At 41.6% G+C, this 15,839-nt stretch overlaps 1 pseudogene; it reads right to left on the reverse strand.

The window, feature by feature from the left end:
• Positions 1 to 12,243: 12,243 nt before the first annotated feature.
• LOC102426175 overlaps positions 12,244 to 15,839 on the reverse strand; it is a 96,160-nt pseudogene continuing 92,564 nt past the window's right edge.

The raw sequence follows: 15,839 nt of genomic DNA on the forward strand, positions 1-15,839 counted from the left end.
GACATTTAGACTGGCATCTTTAAGGATCCTCAGCAAACGATTCTAGGACCATTTCTACCCTACCCATGTGGTTAGTGTGGCTCAAACAAATCAACCACACTCTCTTAGACTCCTCAGGTTCAACTTCTTGATTTTTTTGCTCATGTATCCTGCAAATTTCATGCGTCTTACATCAACACACCCCACCCTTCTCTTTGAATCTGTCTCCAAGCTGTCCATCAAGAGCACCCACTGCGAATGTGATAACCATGATGATGGGCTACTTTACATGCTTGTTATTTCCAATCTCACCTGGGTCCATATTTCTCCATAATCCATTTCCTCATCTCTAGTAAACTGCTTTTCATATTTCTATAGCAGCTTTCACGAAGTTCAATACACATATAGCTAATTAGGGGCTTATTAAAACATATATATCTGGGCCCCCTTTAAAAAGATTCTGATTGAATAGAACTGGAGTGGAGCTTAAAAACATGTAGCTCTAAGAAACTTGCAGGTGATATTAGTGATATTAGTCCATGGGCTGCATTTTCAGCACCACTAACATTACAGCTCCTGGCATATAGTAAATTTTCATTATGTAAACACTTTAAAAACCTTAATTCTTTGTTCTTTAGATTCCACATGTAAGTGAAATCATATGGTATTTGTCTTTTTCTGTCTGACTTATTTCACTTAGTATAATATCCTCTAGGTCCATGTTGTTGCAAATGGTGAGAATTTATTCTTTTTTATGACTGAGTTATATTCCATTGTATATATGTGCCACTTGCTTCTTTATCCACTCAATTATTTTTGAGGGGGGGGATTGGGGCTGGGTAAAAAAGGTAAAGGGATTAAGAAGTACAAATTGGTACAAATAGTTATGGGGATGTGAAGTACAGCATAGGAAATATAGTCAATAATATTGTAATAATTATGTATGGTGCTAATTATGTGTTATTGGGAGGATAATTTTGTAAATTATCTAAATGTCTAAACACTATGCTATATACCTGAAACTAATGTAAAAATATTGAATGTCAACTGTAATTGAAAAATTAAAAAAAATGAAGAAAAAAAGAGAGGTGAGGGAGAGGAGAGAAGGGGCAGAGAGAAAACCAAAACTTTAATTGGTTCCTTTCTCCACTTTAGCAGGCCTCATCTACATGGCAACAACAAAAATTACTGCAAAATACAAACTCTTTTTAACATCCCTTCCCCTCAGCTTATGTGTTCACCCAATTCTGACCTTTCCCTTCATGTGTGGAAGGAGTGACTTCATTGCTGGCTTATTGAAGTAGGCGGGACAATGGGAGGTTTATGGATGAAGGCCTGGGTCTGGTCTTCAGTTGACTTACTCATCACCTGCCCTCAGCACCAGGGGGAAATAAATGTGGCAAAGGGACTTTCTCCTGGTCAGCCCCAGAATTCTGACACAGCTGACTATTTTTCTCTTGACTCTAGAAAATGGGAATGTACAATACAAGTGGAATAGTAGCAAGAGCAAGGATTCTGGAGCCAGGCAGACCTAACCTTATATACAAGCTCGTCATTGGCTACCTTTGGAAATCACCTTAACCTCTTCTCCTAAAAGCAGTTTTACTGATTATCGTAAATATGAATCTTTGGTCATAAGCTTAAGAGTACAAGAAATATAACTTCCTTTATTTTTCTCCAATGTTTAAAGTCCTCATGCAGCTAGGGAGCAGATACTCATTTAAGGGCTTCTCTTTTCTTTTCCCAAGGCTCTTTGTTTTGGATTTCTGATCCAGGGTTAGGCAGGATCTATCCATACTGACATCTGCTGAGATGCACAATTCCATCTGGTATTTTATTTTCAATCCATGCAGGTTGCCCCTGAGTCATGCCTCATTCCTGAACCCAAGGCCTCATCATGCTTACCTCTATCTGAACTGGTTTCATGCCCTTCCTGGCTGTACTGCTGCCAGTCTGCTGCTTCCTGGCTTTATCAGGCTGTAAGAAACTTGGAGGGGTCCTCATGGCCATGCCATCTCAAGTTGAATTTGTCTACTGCTCTTGCACCTGGCTAAGATTCGAGGAACTCTGTGAGGCCACCTATAGATCATTACCCTGGACACACAGTGTGCCATTTCTACCTGCGGCCTTCCTTCTTCCCAGGGCTGTACCCGAGAATCAGAGGCACAACCCTCTTGGCATTCAGATTCTTTAAAGCTATTTATTTTTGAAAATTAAGATCCTAGGCTCTTTAAAATCAAAAGCCTTTTTCTTCTACTTTATTTTTTAACAGTCATTTATGAGTCTATGAGAAATGAGTGTCACTTGGGAAAAGGTAATGGCTACAAAGAAATTACAAGAAAAATGTCAGTTAATATTTCAAACAGCTCAACCACATGCACAAAGTAGGATAAGACTACTTTGAGGTTTACCATGAAGGTTCAATGCTGTCACATAGGTTAAGTTCATAGCGGTCTCTGATTTGAAACAGATCTTAAATAGTAGTTCCCTTCCATTAGTTTCTTCTACCTTTCCGACCATTTGTCTTTTCCTCAATGGCTTTCCTTCCCTTGCGTTTTTCTTCAAAATATAGGGGTTCCTTACTTTTTATGTATTTCCCTCTCAAAATGTTCTACCTTTTATGATCCTACTGACCACCTACAGACACTTCACATTCATCTTGTCCAGAACAGCACCCAGTGGTCTCCCCATTGGCCATCCTCTGACAATATTGTATTTCTAATAGTTACATGAGATAATGGCATTCCCCAGTTTAAGTATTTACAATGGTGCTTCATTTCCTATAATTAATGGTACTTAAAGGCATTGGTTATCTAGCACCAATCATCATGTGCATCATTAATCCTCAGTTCTTTTTCCTTCTCCTCTGGTCTTCACTCATATCCCAAATCAGTGCTCAGCAGAGTGTTATAAAAATAACTGGAAGGGGTGACCAATTGTGATTTGACACAAGAAATTTATTACTACTCAAAAAGTAGAAGTTTGGGGAAAAGTGTATATATCTTAAAATACATCAATCCTTTCATTCCCCATTTCAGCAGACACCTTCTACTTGGCAACAACAAAAATTATTATGAAATACAATTTTTTTAACTTTCTTAGAAGTTACATATAGCAGTACTAGTATATATTACATAGAGTAGTGCTTTCCTATAATAGTATCACATTTCTAATAGCAAAAATAAGAAAAGGAAAAAAAAGGAGGCTAAACATTATCCACATCATCGTGGTATTTATTGCATAGTCCAGTGCTTGGAACATAGTAGATTCTCAAGAAACAATTCCTGAGTAATGAATGTACCCATGGAGGCTTTGCTGGTGCCACCCTCCTCTCCACCTGGCTGGGACACTCCTGATAGGTGAAGGTCACACAATGCCACTTCCTTAGGCACATAGTGGCTGGCATTGTCCCTTTCCCACCCTAGCCACCTTGTTTTTCACCTGGTACCATCACACTCATTTTTCAATCTCAGCTTAAATACCAACTCCTCCATTAAGCCTTCCTTGACACTCTCGATCATCTCTCCCTTCCCAGAGAAATCAATCATTCCCTTCTTTGTACTTCCACACCATTTGATGAATGCAATTCCAAATGCGTTAGCACTATGGACTCCTTATTTGGAATATGTATTACAACTTATTCAAAGAATTCTTCTTTGCATTTTGGCATCATCATGCATAGCAGACATTCTGTGAATTTTCATTTGGTTTTGTTGGGTGGAAAACTTGAAGGCCGGAAGACTAAGAGCTGTTGACTCAACCACATACATTAAACAAGTATACCTTGGGTTTATTTTTAAGCAAAAACAATGGTTTGCCTATTGGGAATGTTAGAATCATCTTTACCTAATGATAATAATACTTCCTGTCTCCTGTTGGCTCATCTGGCCTACCACAGAGAAAATCCAAGTCATTGCTCCCTAGGAGTTCCTGAGGAGCCAGCAGACTACAAATCCATGGTTTTCTTGCCTCCAAAACTTCCAACACTGCAGTAAACAAACATGCATGTGAAGACTTTCTGTCCAAATGAAAGCAGTGATAGAGAGCAAGTGGCAAGAGTATGGGAGATGAGTCATGGAAGGTCTAGGAAATCTTGTCCTCCTGGCACACAGCACTGGAGAGCACCATGGGATGCCCATTCTGCAACCTTTCCCAAGCATAGCCATTGGTTACAGTGCATCATAGTTCATGAGACACAACATCGGCTCCCTATCCCAATGAATGGCTGACAAATATGGTCCAATTTTTGAAGGTAAACACATTTCCCCACTTTTTTGCACAAGGTTTTGACAAAGACAAACTTATCCCTGCAAATTTTCTACTTCTAGCTAGAGATCATCCTTTGAATTCATTGTACACCTATGTCTTCCAGTTATATCCTTCAAGGAAAAGAGTAATAACAAAAAACTCAAGAAATTTTTTAAATCAGTTTCTCAAGTTATTTGTTCTAAGAGACTCAACTGAAATAGTGTCCTACCTCATTATGCACTCTAGCCCCCCAAAGAACACTATCCACAGTCCAGCTCATTGTTAAAGCCAAATCCTTCTTCATTTAAGATCTAATGGACAGCTAGAAGCTGGGCTATCACTTCACACCTGCCATCGTGTCAATCAGTTGGAGGAAAAAAATATTTTCATGTCAATCAAGTAATCTTTGGGGAGGTTGTAACCTGTTATGGTGCATTACCCTTTGGCCACTGTAACTTAAAGTGCCTTCAGCATTAAAGAGCATGTGCCAGAGATAATTAGAAGCTCATCTTAATTGTATTCACATATAAACGAAGCATTTAGCACTGGAGCGTTCATACTATCTAGACAAGAAAGCTGGGGAGCCCATCTTCCCTGGTGCCACCATCAGCTTTGCTATTAATCAAATGGAGTGGATTGAGGTTCAAAGCTATTGCCCTGGCTCGGCAAATATTTAACACCAATGTGATTACTATTATCCTGTATTAATGTCCTGCCACCAGTGTTAACAAGGCCAGTATAGCAAACTGACTAATTCTCAATGCCCCTAGCATCCCGTGGTGAAAGAGATGGATGTTCTAGGAAACAGCCATTGTGGAAAACAGCAATATATAGGGCTGAGGCTGGCCTTACACATTTCAGTGGTTACAAAAATGTCTCCCCCCGCCCCCTGTGAGTTACAGCTCACTAAGGTATGACACTGAATCACCTTATCTCTCCCAGTAACTGCTCTGTTGTGCCTGGCTCAGGGCATTCATTTGAATGACACCAACCTCAAAATCGGAATTTGGGCTCTAAATCTTGAGCGTGGGATATTTTTTTCTTTATGGGCCAGATTTCAGAAAGCCCCTAAGAAGAGAGAGCATCACCAACACACACCTGGCTTGCACTTGTTCACAACTCATCTTGGCCATTGCAACATCCTGTCCTCAGGATGACCTTACAGAAAAGAAGAGCTAACGGGAATAGCTACAAAAATAAGAATGACGGAGGAGTAAATAAAACAACAGGAAGGCAAGCAGGGGCCATGGTGCCCAGACTGAACCAGAATAAAACAAATTCATTATACTGTAAATTGCTCACACTATATAGGAGTCTATTACCCGGAGTTTGTGAGAACTGGGGAAGGGGGCAGGTAGATTCCTACTATATTCAGAGCCCATCGATCACTACAAAATCCCCAGAGCCAAAGAAATCTAACTCCTGATGGATTGTTCATGCTTGTAGACGGTGAGGAGAGAGTAGGTAAATTAAACCCCCAGATAGCCCTATCCATGGCGTGAAGCACATTACAGGCCTTTCTTCTGCAATTGGACTGTGAACATTTGAGGATAATTTGCCATCCTGAAGGCCCAACAGGGCCAGCCAGTGTCTCGTGCTCAGTATATTTCTGTTGTCTTCAAGAAGATTGTCCTGAAGTGTTAAAGCACTTTGCACATGCAATAAATATCCATATCTGCACAGATTCTTCATTGAAGCTTCCACCTCCCATCATGGATGTATAATCCACACTGCAACATCCAGAAACTTTCTTATTCTCACATCACTCCATTCATTCATTCATGCATGTTTGCATTCACTCTTTTCACAAGTAGTGATAGAGCAGTTACTATGTACTAGACACTATCAATCACATGTTCTGGAATGTGGTAATAGGTTTGACATCAGATGGATCTGGGTCTGAATCCTAATTCTGTGATATTGAGTAAGTTCCTTAATATCTCTAAACTTCAATCTCCTCATCTGCAAAGTGAGCATAATAATAATGCCTCCCCTGGGTTATTGTTATGGTTAAAACAACTTGTGTAGTGAGAGCTGTAGCAGAATTTAGCACATGGGAAGCTCTATAAATGTAGTGGCTTCAAGGCCTCATCTAAAGCCAGGCATCACTGTGACCTCTACCCAAATGTACACAGCCCTTGTGATTTTTGTCTTTTCCTGATCTTCATTAGCATTTGTATCTGTTCTATCAAGTTTGTTTCTTGACTTTTTAATTTACTTAGTCGTCTTTCTTCCTTGACCTGTTGTTCCATTAAACTTTACCTGTGGCTTGTCCCATGTTGAAACACGGTTGCAAAGGAGTCCAGCTTATGAGCAAACTATGAGTGGGGACTGAGTCCATATGAAGACCAGTGCAGGAAAATGCTCATCTTCACAAAGATAGAGTGAGGCGGCAGGGAAGATGAGTAGAATTCTTATAGGGAAAAGCACGATGAGGCTCAGAAAAAAGAATGGATGAGCACCTGATGGCTATCCTGCAGACAGTGGGGCATATTTTGTAGTGTGGGAAGTCCCCTAGAGCCGTGGTCCGCAAACTCATTAGTCAACAGAGCCAGATATCAAAAGTACAATGATTGAAATTTCTTTTGAGAGCCAAATTTTTTAAACTTAAACTATACAGGTAGGTACATTGTTATTAACTTAATTAGGGTACTCCTAAGGCTTAGGAAGAGCCACACTCCAGGGGCCAAAGAGCCACATGTGGCTCGTGAGCCGCAGTTTGCCGAGAGCATAGGAATTCCGCAGAAGTAGTTGTGTGAGGATAGTGGTTCACAATACCTGGATGGGTAAACAGGAGATTTCCAGGTAAATTATGGGGCAACCAACATAGTTGGGGACCTTTCATAGTCATGTTTACCCTATTATTTCATCTTTGATCTTTAACTCTTATTGGCTATAGCAATGTTGGTCTCCTTGGCGAGAAAAGAATGTCCCACGCTGACTCTACCCCTGTACTTTCTGGGCCCCTTTGCATATCTGGATGTCTATTCATAGGCTGGGATCCAAAAACATAATTTTAAAGAATAGGATAATAAATAGCAGAGAGGTGAGGAAGAGGCAGAATGGCCCCTGAATCTCAGTGTCCGGCTTTTAAAGTGGGATTCTTAACTTTCTGAAATTGTGAGCCAAGTTGTATGAATATGTGCTTATGGGCATTTTTTTTCCCACTAAAGAGAGGGTCAATAGATTTCCTAAGATACTCCAAGTGAACTGCAATTTGATCCAGTCCTGCTTTGCTCCAAGGAATGACATGGAGCTGTCTATGCTCCCTTGACATCCATTGAACATCCCCAAGGGCTGCCACCAGGGGCAGGAGAAGAAGACAGAGAATGCAGGGCCAAGCTCCCTTCCTCCCTTCCCACTTCAGTAAGCACAGTTGTTGTAGTTTTTTCACATTGAAATAGTTTTAATCCATTAAAAAGTTGGAGAAATAAACATGAAAAGATAAGAGTAGGGTTACCCAGCTGAAGTGGTCCTTTAGCTCTCACATCCACCTTCACTATTGTAGCCGGGCATCTTGTCCCAGGGTGACCAGTCTCTACAGGGTGTCTGTGGCTTCAGCCCTGGACTGGAACCACACAATATACTTTATCCTTTTCTAATTTTCCATTTCTCATTTTCCTCATTATATTCTTGCTATGTCCATATTTTTTTTCATTTATTTAATTTCTGGCAGCCATCCTGACTTCCCATGGGTGGTTCTATTTTCTCCAAACCAGCTATGCTGCATGGGCTCTCCTTAGGTAATGTTTCTCCCATTTCAGGCCAGCCCAGATCTCTCCAGGCCTGATTCCTATCATACAGATGGACTGTCCACTTGGCTAACTTGGGTTCTGGCCCCTATAGGCATATTTGGATATCGATATCCACCATGTCTTAGAAAATATAACCACTATCTAGATACAAGCCCTTCAAGCTCCATACCCATTCATCATGTCTTCTGAAACCCAGAGGGCATTCAAATCAGTGCCCAACCACAATTGCAGCTCATCATAGTGCTCAGCTGCCTGCAATGCCTGCAAGTTTGAATAACACAGAAAACGAAAAAAGCTTATTTTCACAACAACATGAAACTGGTCAAATATACTATGGCATATTCATCCAATGTAATACTAGGCGGACAAGCAAACTAATACTTGTGAAAAATATTCATGATTAAATCCTAAATGAATACAGCAAAAGTAAAATCTAATTATACAAAATCTTCCTGTGAAGTGATAAATAAAATGCAGATTATTTGAGATGTTGCAGATTGTTGTGATTCTTCTGGTTAATTCTGACTAGAGGCCTTGCGTACGAATTTGTGCATGGGTGGGGTCCCTCGGGGTGGCCTGCGGAGATTGAGCCCCAGCTTGTGCCCCAAGCCTCGAAGCCCCAGCTCGTGCCCCCAGCCTCACAGCCCACAGCCCCACCTGGTACTCTGCCTTGGCCTGGTGCCACCCGCTCACCTACTCCACCATCCCGCTGAGGTCTCCTCTCATCAGGGCCCATGGGGGCCGGCAGTGTCTCCACTGCTGCCCACTGCCAGCGCCGCATCACCGATGCCCACCATGGTCTGTGCCCCGCCCTGGTGGTCAGGGCATGTCATAGCAAGTGGTCAAACTCCCGGTTGAACTCCTGGTCGAAGAACCGCGCAAGGGGACAATTTGCATATTAAGCTTTTAGAATATAGGATGCTTACAGGATGGCTGCACAGGGGGCACAAAGTGGGAGGGATACTGAGAAAGGGATACTGAAAAGAAGTAGATGCTTTTTCAGAAGTCCCATGGAACAGTTACACCTATTTCCCATGGGCAGCACTTTGACCAGGCCTGGCTGAAAAGTAGATAAAGAAAGAAGTTTGGCAATGGGGATCGGGTCAACCAATGAATGAGTGCCCCAGCTGGTAACTGAAGAGTGACCCTGTCTCATTTCTGGGCTTGAAGTTGTCCGCCACAGTAACCGCTGAATTTAGTAAGACCAGAATATGAAGAGCAAGTTTCCTCTTCCTCCCTGTCTTCCTCCTTGCCCTCATCCTTTCTTCTCCCCGTTGTATTGTAAGACGTAAATTTTCAAGGGCTGCCTTGACAGCTTTGGGCCCCACAGAGCCCCAAGGACCTGGCTATGGATTCCCTGTTCTTGCCAAAATGCCCCCTTTCCAACAGGAAAGGCTGCCCCCTGGTAGCCAGGTCAGCTGTACCCCACCTGGTCTTCAACCTAATGGGTTTCACCTCCTTGTCAGATTGTAAAATTATATAAGGAAGCCATTTACAACTCCCGTGTGATCTCAGGGTCTCTCAGCCTCTTGTCACCAACAAAGCCTGACTCCCACAGCCCCTGCTGGTTCCCTCCCATATGCAATTTCTGTGTGGTCCAGCGTGACCTGAGGTGGCCTCCTCCCCTAGGCTGTGAGCATTAATGACTAATGCACTGTTGTCTGTTTCATCTGCCTGGTGTCTGCTGTCTTGTGTTTGGCCATCTACTGTTTAGGGTGGAGGATCCCTCCACTACCTATAGTGAATAGGAGGTAATCAAAACATCCTTCAATCTTCCTTCCTTCCAGGCCTACATGCCAGGCACATTTCTAGACACTGACCTTACAACAATGAGCAAGAGAGACTTAGGCCTTGCCCTGAGGTGACTGACCATCTAGTCACAAGATATTTGCCTTTATTGTGTTTGCTTCTCCAAGTACTGGTGCAGAGTGCTGTGCGGACACATGACAGGAACAAGTCTAGAGTGGAGTATGTGTGTGCGTGTGCGCTTGTGCACACCTGTGTCAGAGAAATCTGTGGTGAGAGGGAGTTAGAAGGGTTAAAATAATGGGACAAGAGATTTTTAAGTTAAGCATGACTGAAGCTAAGAGTCTGAGGAGCTGAGAACATTGTAGAGGGGGGCCAGTGCAAAAGAACTGGCTCAGGAGAAGCTGGAGAGGGACACAGGGGCCGCATCATGGAAGGCCTTCTCAACAGAGTGAAGAAATTCAGACTTTCATGGGTGAGCACTGGGATGCTGCTTTCAGCAGGAATACATGGGTGGACATTTGCTTTTAGGAAGACCCCCATGGCTTCAGGGTGGAGAATGGGAGGGCTCCACCGTGGGGAACAGAAGAAAATCAGGGAGGCTGTGGCAATGGTCTTGGCAGAACATCACACCTGAACCAGCCGAGTGGCGAAGCTATGGGGGTATGTGGAGGGACTGTCTAGGAGGCCGTGGGCCAGTAGAGGGAGAGAAGTATGTGGCTTCTAAGTGACTTATACTCAAGGGTTTTAGTGTCTACCATCCTCATAAGGGGCAGGAAAGTAGAAGTTACCTCCTCACTTAGGACAATGGTTCAATTGCCTGTGGCACACGTTTTATATCAGAATTTTCTGCATCTGCAAGTGAAAAAAAATATAACTGCAGTGGCTTACACAAACTTGAATCTATTTCTTAGAGAGAGGTGGTTCATTCAAAGATGTTCCACTTTGACGTGTCCCTCATTGTCACAAGATGGCTGCTGCACCTCCATCCGTCATGCACTCAAGGCAATAGAAAGAGGAAGTGGGAAAGGCTGTGCCACCAATATGTGTCCTTATGTCAGGAAAGAGAAGTATTTTATAAACGACCTCTCCCAGAAGACTTCTGCCTATTCCTCATGGACACGGGCTACCCCTACCTGCATGGAAGCTGGGATGGCAAGTATTGGTTTTCTGGACTCTATAGGTGTCAGAAAGGGAGAAGGGGGTTGGGAATGGCCACTCAACATCCAATCAGCAGTGTTTGCCACAAGTGCATTATAAGCCTGGGTTATATCTGAGGGGGGCAGGGGAAGTTGTGGAGGCAAGCATGTAGCAGAGGTCAGTCACAGTCATGAATTTTATGAAAGGTTTGCTGGGAAACTACTTTTAAGAAAATATATATGGTGCCTATGATTCCCCCGACAGCACGACTGAGTGATTTGCAATGTACTTGCATTTCATGGCCCTCTTTCCAAGAACTGTCACTCGCTCTCATGTCAGACACTTGAGTTGTTTCAAAATCACCAGGCTGGCCCACTATTAAATTACAGACACTTGCACACACAGAGATGTTTTAGGAGCCCCCAGTGTATGGTGAGAAGTGTGCTTGCTCTTCTCATCGCTGTGGCATCAACACTATTGATTTGTTTGGGCAAATGCTTTTTTGAAAGACTGGAACTCCAGGAAGATTAAAACTGCCCTCTGCTCCAGGTCTCTTGCCAAAGGTCTGGAGTCTAAATTCCTTTAAAGCAGTTTTACACCCATGACATTATTTGATTCTCACGGCAATCCTGCAAAGCAGGCTCTGCTCACCATTTTAGAAGAGGAAACTGACCTAAATAAATGAAATCATTTGCTTATGACCACCTAGTAGAGTGTGGGGTTCAGCAGCCCTGCTCTAAAGGAAGACTTTTGGGTTCAAATCCTTGCTCCTTCTAATGCTGGATGACTCAAAAGACGTTTGGGGTAGAAGTAAAGTAAGGCCACTGAGAAATAAAGGAAGACCAGCATTGATCACTGAACTATAATTATAGTTTAGAGAAATATGGAAAGAAGCTGTTCTATATATCTCTGTGCTAACAAAGCACCTCAAAACGTAGTCCCACACAACACCAACTAATTTATTATGCTTATGGATTCTGTGGTTTAAGAACTCAGACAAATCCCAGAGGGGATAGTTTGTTTGCTCCGTGATGTCTGGGTGCTCAGCTGGGAAGAATTAAGGGGCTGTGTGTGGGTTACCCCAAGCCTGAGGGCTGGAACTGATTGAAGACTCATTACATGTCTGTGTCGTGGGCTGAGATGCCTTTAGAGCTGGACTCAGACAGGACTATTGACGCAAGTACCTATGCGTGGCCTCTCCAAGTGGCTTGGGCTTCCTCACAACATGGCAGCCTCAGGGTAACTGGCCTTTTCCACTGCTGCCAGAGTTCTTCTAAGAGACTGTGTTCCAGTGAGCAAGGCATGAGCTGAGTGTCCCTTTGTGAATCACATAGCATCCCCCCCCCCATGTTTCTCACTGCCTTTGATCAGGTTTTCATTCAAAATTAGCTGTCCAATCTGATTTGGCCTTTACAGAATAAATAAATTTAACTTTATGCCACAGCTTCTTTTCTTCTGTGGTGGGTTTATTTTCTGTGGGCTTCTCGGCTGCTGGTTTCTTGGTAGCTGCAGCCTTTTTTCCACCAAAGGCTTTTTCTACCAACAGCCTTCTTCCCTTTCTTCTCTCCCACAGGCTTCTTGCCTGGAACCGCATCCTTATCTGATTTGACTTCCAGCATTCTGCTGCTTTGTTCACCCAGAGCTTCTGTTTCTTGGCCTGGTAAAGAATGGTGTTCCAGCTCATGGTATTTGCATAGGGTTTAGCTTCAACATGATTATCAGGTTTTTCAGTGGATTCTTCTTCAGGGACCTGCAACGAATCGTCTTGCGTGGTGCTCAGAGGGCTCTTCAGATTGCTGGGCTTTTCAAGGTTCTGTATTGAGCTTCGTGTGCATGGGAAGGTTGTAGTTACTCTTGAGGGAGGCAGCTTTGCTCCGGGTGTCAAACAGATAATCTAACTTGTGGGAAACACTGAGTCCCAATGCAGACACAGCCCACATGTCCCCCAGGAGCAATTTTCAAAATGTTCAGTTCACTTACATTAAGCAGAGTAATTGCAGGGATGCCTCTGAAGGCTTTGATGATACCTTTGTCCTCATTATTGATGATGCAAGGTCCCCTGTGCTGGATATGACAACGGGTTCTCATTTTGCCTTGCCAGCTCCATTCGGTGAGAGGCATGGACCTTTTGGATATCATGCCAGGTCTTACATTTCTTTTTAAAAATTATTTAACCCTCATCTGAGGATATGTTTTTATTGCCTTTAGAGAGAGGGAGGAAGACAGAGAGAGAGAGAGATAGAGAGAGAGAAACATTGATGTGAGAGAGAAACAATGATCAATTGCCTCCCCAACACTGGGAGCCTTGAACACAGCAGGTAAAGTGACATTTTTATCAGCTGATGCTCCCTTTTGGAGCACACTGATATCAGTGGATGAGCATCCACCATGGCAGGGACAGGAGAGGGCCATGCTCCCCTCAACCCAGTGGCTCCCATGGGAAAAAGGCCAATTATGGTCACTTTCACCATATTCTATTGGTTGAAGCAGCCTCAAATGCAACTAGACTCAGGAGAAGGAACTTCCTCTTAATGAGATGTGTATCAGAATATTTGTAGCCATCTTTTAAAATCAGTGCAGAAGCCAATCTATATCAGTTACCTTTGTTGTAAATAGATACTGGGTAGAAAAATGTATTATATTTTATTTTCAGAAGTTGTTTTGTCATAAAAAGGGTTTCCTCAGCTGATTGCATTTGGGCTGTTTCTTAGTGATTCTTTTCATCATGTGTCTAGAAAAAACATAAACATGTATAATCTTGATTATGTGGAGATATTGTCTTAAATTTGAATGCCAAGTAGCCTCTTTTTTTTAAAGCTCAAATTTCATTGCTTCTAACTTTTTTTAAAATATATTTTTTATTGATTTCAGAGAGGAAGGGAGAGGGAGAAAGAGATAGGAACATCAATGAGAGAGAATCATTGATCGGCTGCCTCCTACACAACCCTTACTGGGGATCGATCCCACAACATGAGTATGTGCCCTTGACCAAAATCGAACACTTGCCTCCTTTGTCAAATATTAATTGAGGGTAATGGCTTGGGTCGATTTCTGGGTTCTCTGTTCTGTTCCATTGGTTTATATGTCTGATCTTGTGCCAGTACCAGGCAGTTTTAATATAGCTTGATATATGCAGATTATATGTGCACATGTTTCATATATGTGTGATACGTCTGCTTGTATAACACATTACTTCTCCCTTCCTGAGCTATCTAGTCCCAGTGTCACACTCTTTTACTTGTAATATTAGTCTTTTACTTTAAGAATCTTGAGTTAGAGGCAATGAAATTTGAGCTTTAAAAAAAAGAGGCTACTTGGCATTCAAATTTAAGACAATATCTCCACATAATCAAGATTATACATTTTTATGTTTTTTCTAGACACATGATGAAAAGAATCACTAGAAAACAGCCCAAATGCAATCAGCTGAGGAAACCCTTTTTATGACAAAACAACTTTTTTCTATAGAAAAACCAGGGCAATTGAATTATTAAAAGCAAACCTATGGTTTCCAGGGAGCCAAACACAATGACTGCTGCCTAGGCCACTGTTCCCCATATATCTATTACTGTATCTTTTTTTCCTCCTCCCTTCTCCGCCATCTCCTTTTTTTCTCTTCTCTCTTTCTGTCTCTCTCACACTCTTTCTTGCCCCTGCAAACCACATCCTCAGCATATATAGAACAGAGAGAATGCTCAAACTTCCAAACAATTATAATTTTTTAAAAGGGAAAACATTAAATACCAGTGAGCAGAGCTTCACACTCCCACCACAGGCCTTTGAGGTCAGCAAGGATCATCTGAAGACATTGAAGAGAGGAGCTAGCAGCCAGCCTAAAATTGCTCTAATAGAACCACCACAATGCGAAATCCACCCTAAGTGTGAAAATGTAAAAACATTTCCTGCTAAATGAGAGCACTTACCAGAGAGGAAGAGTTTAAAATGTGTGCTTAAAAGAAGCAGATTTTGAAAGGCACAGCTTCTGGAGGAAAAAAATAAAATAAAATAAAATAAAAGCAGTTCGTTTGGGTATTGGGTGGTAAAAATGTATACTCCTGAAAGACAAACAAAACAAAACAAAAACAAGCAAACAAACAAACAAAAAACCTCAAAATAATCAGGCACACACAAACCTCCTTCATAAATAGACATCCACAGGGGGAAAAAAAAAAAAAAACATGAGCTTTAATTCACTAAGAGAATGACATTGAACTAAGAATGTTATAATCTACCCTCAAACTAGAAAATAAACTGAAGAATAAAGACACCAAGTCTATGAGAAGTTAGTACAAAAACTATATAAAACAAGAAAGCATCACCTTATATGACCAAACTGCCCCCAAAGAAAAAAACCCTATAAAACAGAAAAATTCTGACCAATGCTCCATATTTCTTAAATAACATTAATTAAGCACTTGGGAATGTAAAAAGGGGCACACTGATTCAGAAATTGAATAACTAAGGACAGAAATAAACAAAAAACAGAAGAAATAAATTGATTAAATTAAAAAAGTAAATGGAAGAAAAAGAAAAAAAATCAGCTCAGAAATGAACACTAAATTACAAGATGCCCAAAGGAATGGTAGCAAGTAAACATTTAATAGGGCATTGAGAAGATTCAGGAAACTAGCCAAGAAAATAAAAGTGATATAAAGAAATAAATAAGGAGCCAGAAGAAAGTGGTAAAAATGAAAGAGGAAAAGAAGGACTAATGTATGTATAACTGGGGTCTGAGTAGATCAAAACAAAACAAAGTAACATAAATAAAATCAGAAATATCTCTAAGAAAACTTTCAGAAAAAAAATCTGTATTTACATATGGAAAGTTTACATTTGTTACCTAGAAAATGAATCTGAATACATCAACTCCAAAATATATCCCAGTAAGACTATTAGACTTCAAATATATGAAAAAAAAATCTGAAAGCAACCTGGCAAAAAGGTAAAACAACTTACAATAGTAAAATAAGT

This window comes from Myotis lucifugus, unplaced genomic scaffold (assembly GCF_000147115.1).
Source record: "Myotis lucifugus unplaced genomic scaffold, Myoluc2.0 scaffold_69, whole genome shotgun sequence".
Classification (NCBI taxonomy): Eukaryota; Metazoa; Chordata; class Mammalia; order Chiroptera; family Vespertilionidae; genus Myotis; species Myotis lucifugus.